We start from the raw sequence: 21256 nt of genomic DNA, 5'->3' as shown, positions 1-21256 counted from the left end.
ATGTTCACAATGAAACTGTAACAATCGAAAAGCTGGATAGACCTGGCTCCAACACAATGATAGTAAAACTCACCAAACAGAATCCTCTTGAAGACAAAAAAAAAAAAAAGATTTACTAACAATTAGTGTTAGGTCAAAACAGAGTGAACTGTCAGATCCAATACAAACGCATCTAAGCCTTCTAGGTCCACTATATATTTAGGTTAACTGTTGTCAACTGGGCGCCAGACACAGCAAGAAAATCCTTTTCTTTCTCTCAGTTACATTAGCATGCCGATGGTTATAACTTTGTCCTGGCACCCCACCCCACCCCCAACAGTCCTGAAAGGAGCTAGCTAGTATTCCTTGAGAGGGGAAAAAGATCATTTTCCTTCATTAGTGTCCACGTGTTGAGATCAGGGAACAATATGTTGAGGTTTGGGGTGCTTGGGACCCCACAATACCGACACCCCGGGTCCTACCCAAATGAATTACACCCAAGATTTCTTTCAGCCAAAGGAAAACAAGGTTTATTAAAGGTCCACCATATTGGGTTGACTTTTAAGAAGCCTCACCCTTTGTGACACTTGTATTGACAAGAGGCCAATATACAATCTGAGCAAGATTAAATATGAGCACCTTCATGGAGGCAGGAAGGATCTTACATACAGAAAGACTGTGGGAAGGATTTGGGGGGTGATCTAGTAGTCAGGGGTGATGGGAGGAGGGGTTTAGCGAGGGTCTTGGGCAGGAGTCTAAGGAGAATCTTGATGGAACTAGGGTGACTAGAGGTCAGAACCAAGAGAGTGGGACTTTGATAGGATCAAGAATAGGAATGGAGGGCTAGGGTGGGAAGGGTACTTTATAACATCAAGGATGAGAAGCAGCCAGTGGCAATTGGACCAAGCAATAATGAAAGGCTCTTGGCCTCAGTTGAAGGCCAGAACAAGTGGAAAGATTGGTGGAGAGTTCAAGTAGGTTCCCGGAGTCTGTACCCCATCACACATAGTGCCAACACCAAATGGGAACACGAAGAGTGGAACATGACTGAAAACCATGAACAACCAGAACAACCAGCAATAATAAGCACTTAATAAATGCTTATTGATGATTGACTGATTCTTTGAAGTTGTTTAAGACCTTTCCTTCTTTAATCAAGCTTTCCATTCTACCCCCGTCCACTATATCATGTAATTCTTCTCTCTTTATAACAAAACTCCTATTAAAACCTGTTTACCCTTCCTAACATCAGTCTTCTCACTCGCTTCTCAGCCCTTTGAAATCTGGCTTCTGGCCTCTCGACTCCAAAGTTATGTTATCTTTTAATTTCCAAACTGCAGAGCCTTCCTTCATCTTCATCCTTTTGGATCCATCTGCAGCTTCTGATGCTTGACCACCCCTTCCTCCTGGATTCTCTCTGTGCTCCACTTTTTGGTTCTGCTACTATTGGGGTTCTCCTCTTCTTGATTTTGCAGCTAGGTGACACAGTGGATAGAGTGCTGGGCCTGGAGGTCAAATCCAGCGGTAGATATGAACTGTGTGACCCTGGGCAAGTCACTTTAAACCTCGGTTTCCTCATCTTTAAAATGGGGATAAAAATAGCACCTACTTTCCAGGGTTGTTGTGAGGATCCAATGGGATAATAATTATAAAGTGCTTAGCAGTGCCTGACACATAGTAAGTGACGTATAAATGTTAACTATTGTCATTAGCTTTGTTACCCTTTCTTCTCAGCTTTCCCCTCCCCTCTCCTTTCCCAGGTCATCCCCAGTCATCCTGATGAATATCTGGTCACTGGATTCAGATGGCTCTGGAGGAGAAGTGAGGCTGGTGACCTGCACAGCCTTCCCTCACTCAAAACAAAGTCAAGTGCATGTCATGTCATCATTTCTCTGATGGCATGGTCTTCTTCAGCAACGAAAGACGCACACAATCCCTTTCTGGTTGTCTCTCTCTCTCTCTCTGTCTCTGTCTCTCTCTCTGTCTCTCTCTCTCTCTCACACACACACACACACACACACACACACTCCTACACACATGCTTTGCTTGTATGTAATTGTTTGCAGGTTATCTCAATGAGCTCCTGGAAAGCAGGGACTGTTTTTTTGCTTCTCTTTGTAAGCCTACTACTTTAACACAGTTCCTGACTTACAGTAAATGCTTGTTGATTGACTATTGTCTGAATCCATCATCCATATCCTACTCCCTTACCTGGGATAAAACCTTAAGAGAGCCTTAATGTTTTGTCTTAAGGTTTTACTCTTGTTGTGTCCTGGACCTCTTTTCTTCTTTCTCTAAACTCTACATGGCGACCTCCTGGTCTCAGATTTCTTCCCTCTCTAATCTAACTGCCAAACTGATTCATAGGAATAAATCGACCTTTTGTTAGTATGGTAAATATTAGGTAAATCCAAGATCAACATTATATGTAATGAAGAAAAGCAAAGGATGCCTATTGTCACCACTAATATTTAACATCATTCAAGAAATGCTAGCTATAGGAATGGGAAGGGAAAGAAATCAAAGAAATAACCATAAGCAAAAAGGAAGCAAATTTATGGAGTGTCGAAGGGGATATGATGTGCTTAGGGAATCCTAGAGAATCAACCAAAAAATTTATTGAAACAATTACTTCAGCAAAAATGAGAGGATATGACTCTACATAAATCATCAGAATTCATGTATATTAGCAACAAAACCTAGCTAAGAACTAAGAAGAAAAATTCCTTTCAAAATAACTACAGAAACTATAAAATATTTGGTAATGTGATCTACCAAGATTCATTCAGGAACTATATGAATCCAGCTGCAAAACATCTTACAAAATAAAGACAGGATTAACACATTGGAAGAACAACATTTATATTAATAATTATGATTAAGTAATTAATCATGTAGTTTCTCTAGGTTACTTTTCCTACTTGCTCTCATCCTTCCGTGTTGGGTCCTGTGATAGAAGTAATATTAACCAACCTGTGACCAGCTTTCTTCCTCCATTCACAAATATGGGGAGGCCAAGGTCCCTCCTCTTTCCTTAATCCTTAGGAATTTGTCTTCCGTAAAAGAAGAATTGGCCTCAGCTTCCTGGTCACTTAAAGGTATAAAAAGCTCCAGCCAAATACTGTGTAAACTATTTGGAAAAAGAGGCAAAGGAGTCCTGCCAAATTCCTTTTACAACACAAATATGGTGCTGATACCTAAACCAGGAAGAAAAAAAAACCAGAGATACTTCTAGACCAATTTTCCTAATGAATATTGATGCAAAAAAATGTTCAATAAAATGCCAGCGAGGAGATGACAGCAATGTCATAGACAATGACCAGGTGGGATTTATACCAGCAATGCAGGATAGGTTCAATATTAGGAAATTGATAGGGAAACTGTCAATATAATTGACCATATCAATAACAAAAATAACAAAATCCTGATGAATATCTGGTCACTGGATCCGGATGACCCAGGAGGAGAAAGTGAGGCTGGGCAGCCCTCCCTCACTCAAAACAATCAAGTGCAAATCATTTCTCTGATGTCATGTTCCTCTTCGAAAGTGAAGGACAAATACAACCGAAATGATACTCGATAAGGATACTCAAACACTTATCCTAGGTATATGTGACCTCTATCTGGTCAGCAAAGAAAGGTACGATGGCTTGCATGGCCTTGAGACGTCTGCCAAGTCTAAAGGTTCCCAGTATACACAGGCTGGGTTTTTTAAATCCTTTTAGGTGACTAGAAAGTCAAATCAATATGGCCAGAGGTTATCAGGAAGGTACAATCTGAGCCTTAGTCCCTTAGGTCAGTTGCCAGCTTCATTAAATTTTCTGGGAAAAACCAAGGGGGAAGCAGAGAATCCTGGTAGATAGTGGTCCTATCACAATGAGTCATCAGAGTAGGACTGTGTAAATGGTATAAATGGAAAATTAGTTTAGTCCAAGATTAAATGGGAACAGAGAAGTGGACTAGATTGCATACAGACAGTTCCAAAGTTAACTCCATTTCCAAACTGTTGCCAAGACTTGTCAATTTAATTTTTATATCATCCCTCCAAAACGATGCCTCCTCTCCTCTGACACTGCCATTACCATAGTACAAGCCTTCATCACGTCACACCTGTACTGGTACCAGGTGTGCCTGTCTCAAGTCTTAGCCCAGTCTCTCCAATCCATTCTCAACTCAGTCACCAAAGTGATTTTCCTAAAAAAATGCAGGTCTGACCATGCCACCACCACCTTGTTCAGTGAACTGTAGCAGCTCCCTTTGGACTCAAGGATCAAATACAAAATTCTTTGTTTGGTGTTCAAAGCCCTTTATAACTTCCATTCCTCCTACCTTTTCAAGTTTCTTGTACCTTATGCCCTCCCTTTGAACCAGTGACACTGGCCTACTGACCGTGCTTCAAAAGAGACACTCCATCCCTTGACTCCAGGCATTTTCTCTAGCTGTTCTGCATGCCTGGAATGCTCTCCTTTCCTCCTGGCTTCCTTGGCTTCTTTTAAGTTTCATGTAAAGCCCTATCTTCTTCAGGAAGCCTTTCCCAAACCTTCTTAATTCTCTTTTAACCCCTCTTTTAATTGTTTTCCTATTTATCCTATTTCCTATTTATTCAACATTGTATATTCAACAATGTATGTATAGTATTATATATATTCAGCTTCATATATATTATATTATTCAACATAGCCTGTTTGTATATAGCTTGTTTATACATATTTATATACTTATATGAGATTTAGACTATGAACTCCTGGAGGACAGGGACTAATTTTTGCCTCTTTTTTGTATTCCTGGCATTTATCAGTGTATGGCACATAGTAGGTACTTAATAAATATCTATTTACTGATTGACTTAAATGACCCCAAATTTTTCTCCCAGAAATCAATATTCTGCCAGCGTTTTTGTATAACTGTGAGATTGAAATAACAGGTCTTTGAACAGTTACAGTGGAGTATCACAAAGAGGTAATAAAGAGGTACATGTGAGTATGATTAGGTTGCAACAAATAATCAATGAGGAATTTTAAAGTTTATAGGAGTAAAAAGGTGTCATGAGGAAAATATATGATTAGAAGAGAAAATGAGCTACTTAGTGATAGAGGTAAAGAATAATATAGTTTGAAGGATAATTGGGAACAACCAAGTTATTCTGAGTACTAGAAATATTCAAATCAACTATAAAGAACCTATAAGGAAGATGCTCCCGAAAAAGAACTGAAAAATAGAAATATACATCGTATGGGTTTACATATATTTATAAATCTGTACCAAATGGTAGCCTTCTCTATTGTGAGGTGAGGAGGAAGGGAGAGACATAGTCCAGAAAATAAAATGTAACAAAAAATAAATTAATTTACTTTTAAAAAGGTAAAGAATGAAAGATATATAGCCTGAGTCCTCAACTGGCATCTTAATCAAGTAAAAGGAAACCAAGTAAAGTCTCCAATATATTGGGTGGATCCTCTTTGATGAAGTTATGGGACTACATGAACAAGAGTAACACAGAATAAGTAGATGTGGATGGATTAAAAACTGTATTAATTATTTAGAAAGAATTATTTAGAGAGAAATAGTCAGATGGATGAGATTATAGGTTCGTGACTGTTTGAATTACATTGCTTTAGATAGCATTTTTAGTCCTATATTAAATAATTATGCAATCAGAAAACCCCAAAATTGGAAGGGACCTCAAAGCTCATCTAGCCAAACCCTTACCTTAAAAAGAATCCACTCAACAACATTCTAGAGTGAAGTACCCTTTAGCTCCCAAAGCAGCCATTCTTTGTAATTGGTAAGAAGTTTTTCTTTAAGTTCAGACAACAGGGGGCGTCCTTGCTTCATCCCTGAATGTAGTGGGAGCATTTCCGTGTTACTCCATGAAAAATGAAGCTAGCTCTTTTTTTAAAAGAAAAATAAATGCTTTTTATTATATTAAGAAAAGGTCATTCCATTCCTGTATTTCTAATGCTTTTTAAGCGTAAATGAGTACTGCTTTTTGTTGAAGACTCTGCATCTATTCATATATCATGTATTTTGTTACCATTGTTTTTAATAATTACATATCCTCATTGCTTTCTTAATGTTGAACCATTCTTCTTACATATCTGGTATTATTCCAATTTGGTCATAATGAACAATCAACTTTTTTGCCTATATAGTCTAGTTTCTTTTCTAATAATTTATTTAAAAATTTTGCACCACTGTTTAATGATACTGGTCTGTAGTTCTCTATCTTGTCTTTATCTTTCCTTTGGGTCTAATAAAGGAGTTTAACAGCTTGTTTTATTTCATTCTTGAGAGAGAGAGATTAAATGCTCTTTAAATAGTTGATAGAATTTAGATATAAATTTATTTGTTCTAAAAGGTTGTTGTTTCAGCATTCATGTGTGGCCTCTGACTCCCTTCTGGAGGAAAATATTAATGTGATACAGATACAAGGCTTCTGTCTGTAGCCTTAAGCCTCTTTTCTTATGTTTTTCTCATCCCCCTATATTCTCCTTTGTTTTGGAGTCACTGAGAATTAATGTTTATGCTGATTTAATTTAGAGAGTCCTATTTATTCATTAGATTTTTTTCCTCCTTCCTCATCATCTGTACATAAGTGAAAATTAACTGCATGGTTTGCTTCTTTTAATAATACCATGGTCAAGTTTTTTTTTTCTTTATAAAGTGATGTTTTTGTTATCTGGAGTGGAGAAAGTATTTGTTATGCAGAATTATTTGCTTCAAAGAATCTATCAATCCAGTATTTGTTGAGTGTTTATTATGTAGACAGCATTATGTTAGCTCTTTCCATTCATTTTAGCCCCAACAACCACGTACAGTTGCTATGGGTCATCCACTATAACAGAAACAGCTTTGTTGTACAGATTCTTTTTTGTAGTGGTGTCCTAGCAAGCTATGTGAATGAAGTCACAAATGCTATATAGATAGTCATGGCTGTCAAGTGTGGCGTAGGGGCTAAAGGAGGGGAGGGCATGAGATAGACAGAAATAGTAGAGATAATCCCAAAATCTTATTTTAGCATGACCTCTGTGACCTCTGAGGTCCCTTCTCAGCTTTACAATTCCACAGTTATTTGGTTCAACAGATTTAATCTCTTGCCTACCTTCTGGCAAATGATATTAAATAGCGAAGAATAAAAGGAAAAGCCTTCTTGCATTTAATCTTTTTGCCTTCCCCTAAACCACTCAGTGTGAGAGAACAGTTAGAGTAACAAATATAGGTAGAAACCTAAAAATTTAGATAGAAAATCATTTAAAAGGTAAAAAAGAAAAATACACAATGAATACTGTAAATAAAGCTAGAAATGTATGTATAAAATTATTGTAGCATATGGGGCACCCCTCCTTACAGTGAACTCCTCAGAAGTAGAATTGTTGGCCTGATTCAAGGCATTTTAAGTATAGCACCTACTCAGAGTCATGGCTCAGGAGTTCCCACTAACGTGTTTAACTTAGCTCAAACAAAAGGAATTTTATCAAAGAGCATAGTAAACAAAGGGACAAGATGTGATCTTTTCCTTCCACTTCCCTATACACTGTCCCAGAGGTCATCACACAAGCAATGAGGAGGTCAGCTATATACAGAATATGTATGGCCATGAAGATCACATACATAAGGAACACATATGACAACAGACCAAACATGGAGGATTCAATATAGGGTTACATGTGATCAGGGAACTTGGACATGAGGCAAATGCTCTGACCAGGTGCAATCGGGTCCCACACATGGATCCAGGGCCACACACCCTTCGGATCCTGCAGGATTGTTGATAACACTCTGATATCATCCTGGTGCCCTTAGTGGGGCATTGCATCTTTATTCTCCTCTGCTTGCATGATTAGTACTGGGAGTGTGCAGGGTTTTTTTAATCTTTATTTTTTTAAAGTTTATTTATTTTTAGTTTTCAACATTCACTTCCATAAATTGTAAATTTTCTCCCCCCTCCCACCCCCAAAACAGCATGCAATCTGATATAGGCTCTACATATACATTCCTATTAAACAGATTTTCACATTAGCCATGTTGTATAGAAGAATTAGAATAAACAGGTGTGGGTTTTGATGAGCATTGTTTTATTGATCTTATGATGGCTACAGCTTGTAATCCCAATCACTGTTATGTAGGATTTATCTCTTTGGGGCCACCAGCACACCATCTTAGCTTCTATCTGATAGGGAGTAGGCAGAAGTCTGGTAAGTGCAACTTGGCTAGCCATCAGATGTTTTGTTTTGTTTTTTTTAAAGATGAGTCCAAAATGGAGAGATACCTTTGAAGCAGGAAGGATGGCTAAATAGGAGAGGCTGGGTCTCTCCCACCTCCTGTCTAGATATGATAAACCTCAGAGCTAAGTCTGAAGGAATCAAAAGAGGAGAGGCTTCTGTCAATTCTAGGCTAGGGATTGCTGTCTTTGTTGAAAGAGTTCTGAAACCTTCTAGTTAAAAAGAGTACTGTAACATTCAACAGAGCCAAAAGTTAAAGGTTATGGGGACTACAGCTGTCCATTGAAGAAGGAGTCCAGCCAATTAACTCTGGACAGATACATCCAAATGGCCAAGTGAGCTGCTTAACCGAGTCCAACAGCAGCTTCACCATGGCTAAGAGACCTATCTAGCCTAGTCTAGTAACAGCCTAGCAGATAAGTAACCTACCTGGCCCATCCTAGCAGCAAATGAATCATAGAAGGGGCCAGCTCAGCATCCAAGCTACCTGCTTGACCCATCCTAGCAGAGCATTGACCAATCTAATCAATGCAAGGAGCTAGCCCAGCTGAGCTATCTATCCATTAGAGATGCTGAGCCCAGTGAAAATCCCAGTTCAGTCTATCAGTAGAACAGCTGCTCCTAGACTAAAACCAATATACGAGCTTCAGGGAACTTCATGAAGATTCTCCAGAGAAAGGGTAATGAGGTGATGCGCTGATACTTTACTTAGTATTGTAGGTTCATATGTTTTCCTTACACATATGCCTGTCATTATACTTTAAGTTCATGCCCACTCTTTCCCTCCCAGACTTTGTGTTTGTGGGAGAGTGTTAAGGGGAAATGCTTTATATATCACCTATTCCATTTGAGTGAATGCCTTTTCTAAAAAATCTAATTAAGTCTACTGGCTAAGGGGCAGCACATCAGTGAGGGCTCATGAACTACATTGTTAGAATAAAAACCACCCAGAGAGTTACTCCTAGATCACAGAGTATAGTAGCAGCCGTTCCTCTTGGGATCTAGTTACTGGTACCAGTTAGGGGAGTGAGCACAGAGGGTCATTGTGAGAAACTCTTCATTGGTAATATGGCACAAACTACTCCTGACCATAATACAATTTCCATTACCTCTTAAGTGACCCATAATTCTGATTCTTCATATGCTTTCATACTACATGCTTTTCAGGAGGAAAAAAACATCACTAAAAGATGTTGGTATTTGAAAGATAGGTCTTTCTCTCAGGGAGAAGCTTGGTGTCACTAAGATCCATGAACAATTTTTCAAAGTTCATTGACCTCCTCCTGTTCAATTCTGGATCCATTTCATTGTTCCTCTGGATTGCCTATTCAAGCAGAGGTCTCTCCATCCAGTTGCATAATCTGGACAATAAGTATTGTTCTTCCAATTAGTTTTTCCTGTCTGCATTGGAAGACCGCACATAGTGATTATGGGTCCTTCTTAGGAGTCTTTTTTTTTAATTGTCAAGCTTGACACAATCAGCACAATATCATCTATAAACATGAGTATCTTCAGTACCTTACCATCTTTAGAGAATTACTCCTTCCATTTGGACTCTGTACTAGACAATAACTTTGGTGAGCATACCTTTCTCCTTTATGTCTCTCTTGCTATTTATAGGCAGAGTTGAAAATAAAGTTATCTTCATAGTAGTATCTTTCAATGAATATTATATGAAATTAACATAGATAGATAGACAGACAGACAGACAGACAGACAGACAGACAGACAGACAGACAGACAGATAGATAGATAGATAGATAGATAGATAGATAGATAGATAGATAGATGGATAGGATACATATGTTGGGAGAGAGCCTTTAATGTGAAATTTTGCTTTATTGAATCAAATGCTATGTTACAATCAACACACAGAATTCTATATCCTTTGCATCTTTGAGTCAATTGTGTCTTTTGTTATAAAAGCATAACCATTCCTTCCTTGTATCAAGGTTGGCCTCAGTACGTATATACATTATTCCCATCATGATTTTGCAGAGATGGTAAATGAGATATACAAACTTATAGTTATTGATGTTTTCTAAATTGCCTTAGTAGTAGTAACATCCATACTATTTTCCAACTACTTGGTATGCTTCTCTATTTCATATATCTTGAATATCTATTCTCTAATATTCATTTGGGTTGATGACAACAATAATAAGAATAAAGAAGACTGTATTCCCTCCTAATAACATGAATAATTATTTAATAAATAATGGGTGAAGCCAATTTTAATAATTGTAATGCCAAATGTAATTGAACTAAAACCCCCACAAAGAGGAAAAGAGTTAAAATATATTTAAAAAGCAGAATCTGATATGTTGTTTGTAGGAAAAACATTTAATCTCAAAAGATCTACATAGATTTAAACTCAGTAGATTAAATAAAGTGAGAGATCAACCTCACAAGGTTGGATCTCAAATTTATTTGAGATATCTAACTCATGAAAAGTGGGACTGGCACTGATATTAGATAAGTCAATGTAAGATAGCCATTAAGAGATTAATAAGGACATGATATTATACTAAAAGATTGTATTCAAAATGAAAATATGTCAAATTTAAACATATGTATCTAATAATTCTATGGTACAATTTGTAAGGAAAAAGATTATAGCCTTGAGAAAAGAAAGAGATTTTAAAAATCAACCACAGTGGAATATTTTAGCAGCCTTCCAACAGAATATAAAGATAACAAAGATAAATTTAAAATAGCATTGGATAAAGTATTAAAATCAATCAACAAACAATTAGTATTTAATTATATTTATTATTAAATTAAATTTAACACATGCCAGTCACTGCTCTGCTAGGGATATAGAGACAGAAATAAAATTCAGTGTCATTTTAGTCTGTATTTTTATAGAAGATGCAATATGAAAACAGCTAAATAAATACAAAATAATTTGAGTATGGACTGAACACTACAGCCCACAGTTATCAGAAAAAGGCAAAATATGTCTATGAGGTAAATATAGTTTGATCCCTAAACTATGCAAAAAATGGGCTAATAAAATTACTAATGTCAGTAATAAATACTGAGGTCAAGATATCAAATAAAATACCTTCTAACATTAAATAGGTCACTTAAAAAAATGGTCCTTTATGATCAAGTAAAATTTATAACTAGAAGCAAGAACCAAGGGAGTAGAGCAATATGGTAAGTTATATATAACCATTGTCTCAGGTTAATTATATGGGACTCTCTCCTCATTGATGGAGAGCAATGCCTTGAGCCTATGTAAGAGGCAGGGCAGAGTTGGTGAAAATGGGAGAGAAGAGAAATCCAGTTCCAATAGTCTCTCCAGGCTCTTCTCACTTCCAGAATCAAGAAAGAATATATGTAGAATTCCAATATCTCTTCAAGGTCATGAAGGGAGACTCTAGGAAGAATATGGCACGTGGAACTTCAATCATGTTTTTATTCTCAGCTTGTTATACAAGAGACTTTGGGGAATTTCCTCTTGGATGAGATCTAGGACCCTTCAGTTGAGCTGAGATGCCTTGCTCCAAATGGGAATACTTCTTCAATCTGTACTGTCTCTTATTTCTGCTTTCCTATCAATGTGGATAGATGAGTTTCTTCATTATTTGTCATATGTTCATTGAAGTATTGGTATTTATTGGGAAAGAAGTCAAGCTTTGTATATCTATACACTGGGCTCATCCTTTTACCCATTAATGAATAGCAATCATGAGTTTAGCTTAAACCTAAGAATTACATCCCCTAGACTAATAATATTTAAGGGAGCAGATAGATTTAATTTTAGCCTGGTACTGCATCTCTTTGAGGACAGCAGAGTGGCCAACCAACCTCTGACCTTAGCTTTTGCTTCCCTTCTTGGCAGCAATTTAAGTTTCTTTTGGAAGAAGGGCAGGAAGGAGGAGGGAAGGAGATGGTGGAGATATCTATTCTTGCCTCTCTGAGACACATGAGAACATATTACATATATTAACAAGAAAAACAATGAAACTATTTCATTTAATCATGATGATAAACCTTTGATAAAATATTACATTCATCTACAATGATAAAGTCTGATTTGAAGGCTTTTTTTCCTCAACATGATAAAAAAAGTATATGTTTTGAACCATGAATTAATATAATTTTACAATGGAGAAACATTAGAATCATTCCCACTTTAAAAAAATGTTGTAAAGTAAAAATGTCCACTCTTGCCACTCCTCTTTGATGCAGTTAGGAAAGTTAGCAAAAGTAACATGACAAAATATATACTATAAAAATGTAATGTATAATATAAAAATATAATATATAAAAATATGTAATATAAAAGTAATATGATAAATAAAGGTAATATATCTAGTACTTGTGTATGTTGTTGCTGGCATTGAGTTATTGAGGAATTATTGAGGAGGTGGCTAGTAACTTCTTTTTGATCTTCAACCCTCTCTTTCCCAGTTCTTTCCCCATGCATAACTTTTCTTTCAAGTTACTTCCCGAGTTTTGTCCTTAAGGGGGAAATATCTTAAGCAGGAAAGAGACAATTGGTAGAGATAAATAGAGGTTGCCTCAGCAATAACAACTCCCTACTCAAAACCCAACGCAATTGCCATTAAACTAGTTTGTCGGGACTCATCTAGATCTACAGAAACAAGATTTACATTTCACGTACCTCTCAGCCCATTACCTCTGCCTCAGCTACATTTTAACAGTTGAACAGTTTTTAACATTTAATAGTAATGCCATGGTTAACCACAGTTTTATCTTAGTATCAGGTTAAAAGACTAAGTGAATAAGAATTTAAATAATTTGTTAAAAACACAGATAAACTTTGGAACAAACTTGCTCTCTCAGAGTGGAAAAAAGGAGAGAGGAAATGGAATCACTCTGGACTTCAATGAGTGAGTTTGATGAGGGTCAGGAAGATACAGGAACCCCAAGACTGGAGTTCCCTGCATGGACCATCTGGAAAAGAATTCGCAGACTCAAGCATTCTTGCAATCAAGGTGGTAAAGATTTATTACACTTTTCATTGGGCAAGAGTTCTTAGGGAACTGCCATTTTAAAGAGGTTATAGGTAAAGTTTATGTAGAGTAATCTATAATGTGCCAGATACACTCAGGGTGGGATTAGGAAGTGGTTAAGAAGTGGTTCATTAGTTCCTAGTTCATTAAGGAACATGCACTTTTAGTATCTACTTTGAAGGTATTTTACCCAGAGTTCATTTGGAAATAAGCCCAAAGTGGGGGGGCTACATGGAGGTGTGCTTTTAGGCATGAAAAGGCACCGAGTCAACTGACTAAGGAACATCCAGGCTGCTCTCATCAATGTCTTGTTAGACAAGATAAGTGTAAAGGAGTATACATGTGTTTAAGTCTAGGATGCATATGATTGGTCAGTGAATAGTAACTGGCCTAGTATACAGCCAGCTCAGCCAGTTCATAGCTGGTTCAAACTGATAAATTCTATAGGTGCAGTTGGCTATTATACCAGGAAGAGAGAGAAAGATTTTGCTAGGGCAGGCTGTCCTTGTGCTGGGGAGAATGCCTAGGATAATGTTTTGAGGCTAGAGAGAGAAATGTGATTTTAGAATTGGGGTCCAAGCGCAGGTACTCAAGCACCCCATCAAGTTCAGCAATATGAAGATCTGCCCACATGTACCTCTTGGCTCTGGAATCTATTTCTGATGACCTCACTTCTGCAACTTTGCTTCTACTTACTACTAACTGCTGCTGCTTGTTCCATTCTACTGACTTTGGGGGTCTCTTGATCCATGCCACAGTGGTGGCAGCTGTAGTAGTGGCTGTAGTGAGAGCTACGTCAGTTTTCCTGTCTGTGTCTTTGCTTGTGTTGATGGAAGCAGCGACCTTGGGTCCACTCCAGGTCCCCCAGGATGCTCTCTCTTGTGTCCCATGCTCACTTCAGCTCTATGCTCTCAGGTCTTGTTTTTTCTCACTTCTGATGTCCCCTATCCCTTGGGATGAGACAGAGGCTGGCTTTTCAGTCACAGTCTCTATGGCTCTCCAGGGGTTCCAATCAGCTAAACAATGGGAAATTTTCTACCTACCATCTGGTCTCCTATGTCTTGTGAGTAGCAATGCCAAAATTAAAAAGTCTATTCTCAGATAACATGATTTTATATCTTAAACACTAAATATACTCAATAACAAAAAACTGAGGGAGTAAGATCTTTTTTAAGCTCTGGGGAATAAAATAAATGCACTCCAGTAATCTGCATTTCTATAGTCTTACCAACAAAAATCCATGGAAATGGATCTTTAGAAAGAGAAATACAACCTACAATAATAAAAAAATTAATCAAATATTTTAGCATTAATCTATCAAGACATACAAGAGACCTGTATGAATACTTCAAAATAATTTTTAACAGAAATAAAGATTGAATAAGGGGGAAGTTATTATGATAATAATAAAAATTCTAACGTTTACATATTGCTTTAAGTTTTATAAAATGCTTTGCATAAATTTTATGCCCTTCATTTGTTACAACAACTTTGATAAATTGATATTACTGGTATTATTATCGTCGGGAAAGAAGGGATATTATTCTCAGTAAGACAAGGTGCAGAGATGTTTACTTAGACATAACATGAAAAGAATATTCAGCATGGATACATTGCTGGTTGAAGCAAATGTTGTCCCACTTGTCTCTATAAAAAAACTATTGGGTCAGCAGGGTGTGTTAATTCACATGTCAGTGGAATATCCATCAGTTCTGAAGAGCACTAACTCCTCAGCAGCTAGCCTTTTAAAATCGCAGGTAACTAGGATGATCATGTCAGTGGCTTGAGTCATGGTTCCTTGGAATAATGAAGTCTTAGAGACAGCTTCCCTGCCTTTTAGGGAAAAATTAACCCAGCCTTTGTGTCAGAGACCCTAGTAGATGTTACCCTTACCACACTTCTTGGTAACAAGTTCCTAAAGGTCTTCTACTAGTCTTTCACCTCTTAAATAGCCTGAGGGTTATTATTGGACAACTCTAACCTCAGGGATATAAGAAACACAGAAGAGGCACCATTGCAAGGATTTTCATACAGATAAAAGAAAGAGTGTGCAAGAAAGAAAAGCAAATAGAAAAAAGAAAGTAATATGTTTGTCCCCTGAAGGAATATAGTACTAGGGTGACTGACTATAGAAGACGGTAAAGATTAGAAAACCCAGGCTTCACTTATGTACTTTGGAAGCATCAAGTCCCAGATCTTTGAGGAGAAGGGGCAACTGATCCACTGATATAAATTGGTAATAAGGAGCCACAGCAGCACCAGGAACATCAGGGATGTCCCCACAAGCTGTGGCATTTTTAGCAGAATGGGAAACCCTATCTAGCAGTTTAGAAGAGTCCTTTGATTCAAGAGGCACAATTGAGGGAGCAGAGACATACATTCTAGATCAGGGGTTCTTAATGTAGAGTCACTGAACTTGTCTTTATACAAAAACTTTTGATAACTATTTAAATATATTTTGCTTCCTATTTAATCCTATGGATTTAATTTTATGCATTTAAAAACACCATTCTGAGAAGATAACCTCTTCTCTAGAGTCTAGACATAAGTGGATATGGAAAGGCAAAAAGAAAGATCATTCATTTATTTACTTATTCATTTATTATAAATAATTTATTTATGATAGAATATTTATCTTTTGAAAAAGAAAAAAACATTTATTATATGCACTTCTTGCAAAACACTGTTGATAGAAACAGAAAAATAAGACAGTCCCTAGTCTCAAGGAACTCATGTTCTAATGGGAGAGAAACACATACAGAAGGTTACAATTGTAAGTCAAGTGAAAGGTTTCATTGTCCCTGGGGTACAGTGGCACCTTTCATGTCATTTCCATATATAAAATCCTATCATTTCTTGATATTGAACCATTTGCCAATGCCAGGGACTTGGTGGCAAGAATTGTCTTTTCTGTGTCTTCACTTCCTGTGGCTGCAGCACCTACTTGAAGCAGTTGCCAGATGGAATCTCCATGGGAGTTGCTTCCCACAATGATGTAAGCACTGGACTGGGAGTGGGAGGCAGTGTTGCATTTCTTAGGACTCTTGGACTTATCTACCCTTCAGTGATAGTTGCTAAGAAGTTAAAATTGGTGATAAGAAAGGTGAGTCTCTTCTTCACAGTGATTTCTTCATTCAGATAAGGCTCTGAGGTCCTAGATGGAAGTAGGAGCAGTGATTGTGGGGGTGCTACCCTTCCTGAGGCATTGGCGTTCAGAGTCTTGGGCTATTACTGTTGAGGTATGAGGGGAAGGGCTAGCTGAGATGGTATAGTGTTTTGTCCCATAGCAAAAATGTTCCTGTCTTCTTCTCAGCATGCCCTGCTGCTTCATCTAAACTGTCCTTTAGGTGGTGGTTAGTGGAGGTAACTTCCTTTCTACAAGAAGAAAGCGACTCAAGGAGTGGCAGCAGAGAAGATTGCAGCTATGGTGAGGAGCAGATCCTAGAGCTGAACAACATTCCCAGAAGAGATGCTCCACCTAAGGGGACCCATGTAGGGACTTTATGAAGAAAGGACTTCTAGGTCCTCAGGAAGCAAGGTGGCACAGTGGATAAAGTGATTGTTTGGAATCAGGAAAACTTGAGTTCAAATTCAGCTTTAGACATGTACTAGCCGTGTAACCCTGGACAAACCATTTAACCTGCTTTTAACCTATGTGTATCCTAGGTAAGTGCTTTCCATGAACACTGAATGAAAAAGTGTTCCCTAGGTTTAAGGGAGAAATTTTTTGTAGCTATGTTCCTTAGCATACCTTTGCTGAAAGCTAATTTGGTCTACTGGTTGATTGTTAATGAGGCTTGTCAGATAGAATTTTATGAGTGGGTATCCACAATATATCTACCCTAGACCTCAAAATAGCAGCCACTCTCTGAGAATCTAACTTGTCAATATGAGTACAAGTTGGGGAGTTGTTTATACTTTCTTTTCTGTTAATAACAATTTTCAAGAAATGTATTTTAAAGGAAAGTTTGTTTATAATGTTACATTCATTGTAATAATATATATACATATATTTAATTTGCAGTGTGCTGGATGGGGGAGGGATATTCCTCAAAGCATGAATGGCGGGTGGGCCTATGCGTTGGCCCCTTCTGGTGGTTTACATGTGCTCTGGCACTTAATGTACTTAATAAAGTACACATGTGACTTGAGGTTCCTTGTTGGTTCCCATGGTTCCTGTTATTGAACACTGTGTTCAAGATGATTGTCATATGAGCAAACATACTTCATATGCTTTAAAAGAAGAAATAATTTTTTCACTCTCTTCCTTTCTTTTGATGGTATGGTTTGAGACTCTCAAGGCTCTCTGGTGAACTTCCTGCTGGGGGAGAGGATTCCTGTCTCCTCCCCAGCACTATCTATGGTAGGTACACTCACAGTTGCAGTGAGTGTATGTATTTATCCAGGTGAGCCTGAAGTTGGATCTCAATTCCCTAGCATGGTTGGATGGCAAGAAGGTGTAGACCTTGGATTGTTGCTTAAACAGTACAGATCTGAGGTGAATATGAATCATCTGTTTAGAAGATCCACAACTCTCCTAAGAATTTTTTATTTCCTGAGAATGGTGAGTTATAGTTTACAGTTTTAGTTTAAGTGTGTGTGTTTATTTTAAGCATTTATTTTCTAGTATAGAAAATATAAAGGGCATTTAGGTAGCATGGTGAATAGAGTGCCAGGTTTGAAGTCAGAAAGACTCATCTTCATAAGTTCAAATCTGGCTTCAGACACTTACCAGCTACGTGACTGTGGGTAAGTCACTTAACCCTGTCTGCCTTGCTTTCCTCATCTGTAAAATAAGCTGGAGAAGGAAATGTCAAACCACTCCAGTATCTGCCAAGAAAACCCCAAATGGGGTCATGAAGAGTCAGCCAGGACTGAAATGACTGAACAAGAAAGAGGAAATTTATAGCTGTCCCATAGATGACACCTACTACTTGGCTTGTGACCCTGGTCTGGTCTGGACATATCCAGTTCCAATACCTTGGAGTTGCCCTTGAGAAACATTTTGGACCATATCTCAATAGCATTTATAGGCCTTTGCATCTCCTCCCACATGGATGGGGGTAACCTTCTTTGACTGTATTCATCTAGTGAGATTGGGATCACCTACTCTTTTTTGCCTTCTTTTCAGCAACTCCTGTCTGCTGCACCCCATGAACACCAGACCTGTGAGAGAAAAAGGACTTTCCCTTGTTCCTTCTCTTTTACCCCACCTCCATGAAATTAGCCTGGTGGTATTTTTTTTCTATTCTGGATTGTTTGTCTTCAGTTTTAGGTATTGGAGATGACCCTAACAAGACAGGAAGTTGACCCCACATGGCTCCTTGAAGCCAGGACTGCAGTGGGGGATGGTACAGTGAACTCACCCAGCACAGAAGCCCTGAGAAGCCATAGGACTTGAGCCTGGGACTTGAGCTCAAGGTGGGTTTTGCACTTGGAACTGGGGCTCTACAGGAACGGAGCTAAGTTATTGATGACTCTAATTCCCTTCCCTCCATAGATACTGAGATTGTGTATGGAAGGAGGGGGAAGGAGTATATCTTCCAGATATTGGAGCAAGTTTGTATGTTTGTGATTATATTTTTTGAAGTAAATTTTTTTTGGGTAAAAGCTCATCTAATTGTTAGTGGCTAATGGAACAAAGGAGGCTACCCCTACCCAAGTTGTAGGGAATTCAGACTTCCATGGTGCCAAAGGCCCTTCCAGGCCATCTCCATGTTACCCCAACTGGGCAGGGCCAACCCATCCTGGCCAGACTAGGCTTACATGTGAATTTCACAACTTTCTAGAAGGAACACCAGCAATCTCTTTTGGGAAGATCCTAGACTCTTGTTGTTTAATCATGTCCAACTCTTTGAGACCCCAGGAGTCATAGCAAGCTAGGGCCCTCTGTCCTCCGCTATCTCCCGAAGTCTGTCCAAGCTCATGTTCATTGCTTCCTTGGCAGTAGTCAATACTAAACTTTAAGAGAGTTCCTTTGGAAGAATGGAGTTAATGAGTCAGAGAGTTCTAGAAAAAGCCTATCTTTGGAGGTCAGACTTCCCAGAACTGAACCTAGTCCCTGTGATTCCAAAACCAGGATCCCTTGTGGGGGAACCTCCACTTGGCAAAATAGGGCCAGCTTCAAAATGTGAATTCATCCTGAAAGTTAAACCACAATGGTTTTGACCATAGCATACAGAAGGTCAGTCCAACAAAAGGGAAGAATAAAATTATCCCATTGCTCCTGGAGAAATTAAGGTGATGTAATAAAAAAATAGTAATAACTTATATTTACACATGTTTTTATCACATATGGAGCCCTTTGACATTCATGGGAAACAACCTATGAGGTAGTCAAGTAATATATTACTATACTTATTTTACAGACAAGAAGCTGAGACTGATATAGGTTGTTACTTTGCCAAAGTTAACCCACACAGTCGGTATCTTTAGAATGTATGTTTCTTGACTCCTCATGACAACATGTGACTTTGTGGAGGTTGTCACTTAATGGAAAGCAGAAAGAAATTTCAAAGTGGAATTTTAAAAATAGGATTGTGGAAAAAGTAACCAGGCCATTAAGCGAAAATGGTATGCTTAATTAGTGCCATATTAATAATATCTAATCAATTATAATTAGCCATTAATATGGGCAGAGATAAAATGGGCAGCACATTTAAAATGACAGTATACCCATTTTTAAGTCTGGGTTATCTTTCAGGTCAGGTGGATTCTTTGCAAAACTGGGTTAATTGATGACCATAATTATTTGGCACTGTGCTCAGGAGACAGCAGTTTTAGAACTGGGACTTTAGAGACCATCTAACCCGAACCCCTCATTTTACGAAGGAGGAAATTGAGGCTCGGAAGAGGTTAAATGACTTGTAAGGTCACACACATTGCTAGGCTGTGGCAGAGCCATGAAACCAATCCGATTCTTTTGACTCCAAACGCAGTGTGGTTTGAACTGGAGCTTCACTTTGTCCCAAGGAGAAAAGAATACAAAGACCTCCACTGGATGTTTACATTTTGAATTTTGAGTAAATAAACAGAATCATAGACTACAACCACCTTTGCTTTAACACCCTTCTTTCCAAATCTTTCGGCTGCTTCCATACCTATGAAACCCCAGGGTATCCTTTGAGCACGCCCAACCAAATCCAGTGTCACCATCGCACGTCGCCCGAGGTTTTCCCCCTAAAGGGTGTGTGAGGCAAGTGAAGCGTTCATAGGTAGTTAGGGTAAGAAAGAATCATTAAAAAAAAAAAGACAAAAAACCCACAATCACGATCGAAGGATAAAAAAGGAAAATCAAATCCTTTGTAAAAAGCAATCACGCCGTGTCTCTCGGCTTTGGAGATAAGAATGTGTAGTCTAATTATAGAGACGTCCCCCACCTCTTCCTCTCAAGGCTTTTCTGTCCTGCGTGTTTGGGTTTGAATGTAAGGCACGAAGTGGAAGGAGGGGCTGGCTACATTTGAAAATGCTCCGGCTGCTGAGTTTAGATCACATTTGTTCCCGCCGACTGGGATCGGATTAAATTACTGCAAATTCAAACTGAATGGACCTTCTCTCCTCCACCACCCCCCTTCCTCTTTTTCCTTCCCTGAGAGAGCCTCAGTGAAGCAAACCTCGCAGCTCCCCAGCTGGGCAGAGACAGAGGGAGGGCAAAAAGGTAGACAGACAGAACCAGTGCCTAGAGTACCCGGGAGACTGAGGGAGACCTGGGGGAAACCCTGAATAGAAAAGACAGCAGCCACTCTGGCTTTACTCGGTGTCTGCAAGCAGACCCGGCTGGAGCCGCTTTCTCTGTTTTCTTCTGAATGAGAGGCAATTCCTGACTCGCTGGAGCCAGTGGATTATTGTGTTGACCCAGCCTGTGGGGAAGCCCGGAGGGGGAATCCTATTCCAGTGAAACAAAACCAGAAAAACCATCGGACCTTCGGAAGAGGAACTTAATTTGGGGAACGGGGTTAGGGAGGTGTAACTGAGGTTTGTGCCTTTTCCACCTTGGCCACCAGATTCTCCCAGGAGTAGAAGAGACAGGGATTTGGGGTGGGGCCAGCTAATCTTTTCATTACGCCC

At 38.6% G+C, this 21256-nt stretch overlaps 1 long non-coding RNA gene across 1 annotated transcript in view; it reads left to right on the top strand.

Annotated features, from left to right (window-relative positions):
• The window catches only part of LOC140507128 (uncharacterized), a 30167-nt gene extending 9898 nt beyond the window's left edge, over positions 1-20269 (top strand). The window contains exons 2-3 of the long non-coding RNA XR_011968203.1: positions 18459-18610; positions 19893-20269. This is a non-coding gene — a long non-coding RNA (uncharacterized lncRNA). The remainder of the gene's footprint in view (positions 1-18458; positions 18611-19892) is intronic.
• Positions 20270-21256: the final 987 nt, after the last annotated feature.

Source organism: Notamacropus eugenii, chromosome 5 (genome assembly GCF_028372415.1).
Source record: "Notamacropus eugenii isolate mMacEug1 chromosome 5, mMacEug1.pri_v2, whole genome shotgun sequence".
NCBI lineage: Eukaryota > Metazoa > Chordata > Mammalia > Diprotodontia > Macropodidae > Notamacropus > Notamacropus eugenii.
Note: the sequence above shows the minus strand (reverse complement) of the source record. Positions and strands in the feature narration are given on the sequence as shown.